The sequence below is a fragment of the Penaeus vannamei genome, chromosome 7, assembly GCF_042767895.1.
Source record: "Penaeus vannamei isolate JL-2024 chromosome 7, ASM4276789v1, whole genome shotgun sequence".
Lineage (NCBI taxonomy): Eukaryota > Metazoa > Arthropoda > Malacostraca > Decapoda > Penaeidae > Penaeus > Penaeus vannamei.
Genome location: NC_091555.1, coordinates 47268534 through 47268756, shown reverse-complemented (window position 1 = coordinate 47268756; position 223 = coordinate 47268534).

The following is a 223-nucleotide window of genomic DNA, read 5'->3' as shown; positions in this document are numbered from 1 at the left end:
TCTCTCTCTCTCTCTCTCTCTCTCTTTCCCTCTCTCTCTCTTTCTCTTTATCTCTCTCTCTCTATCTCTCTTTCCAATTATATATATATATATATATATATATATATATATATATATATATATATATATATATATCTTTATATCTCATATCTATACATTTCTTCATTTATCTCTCTCTCTCTCTCTCTCTCTCTCTCTCTCTCTCTCTCTCTCTCTCTCTCTC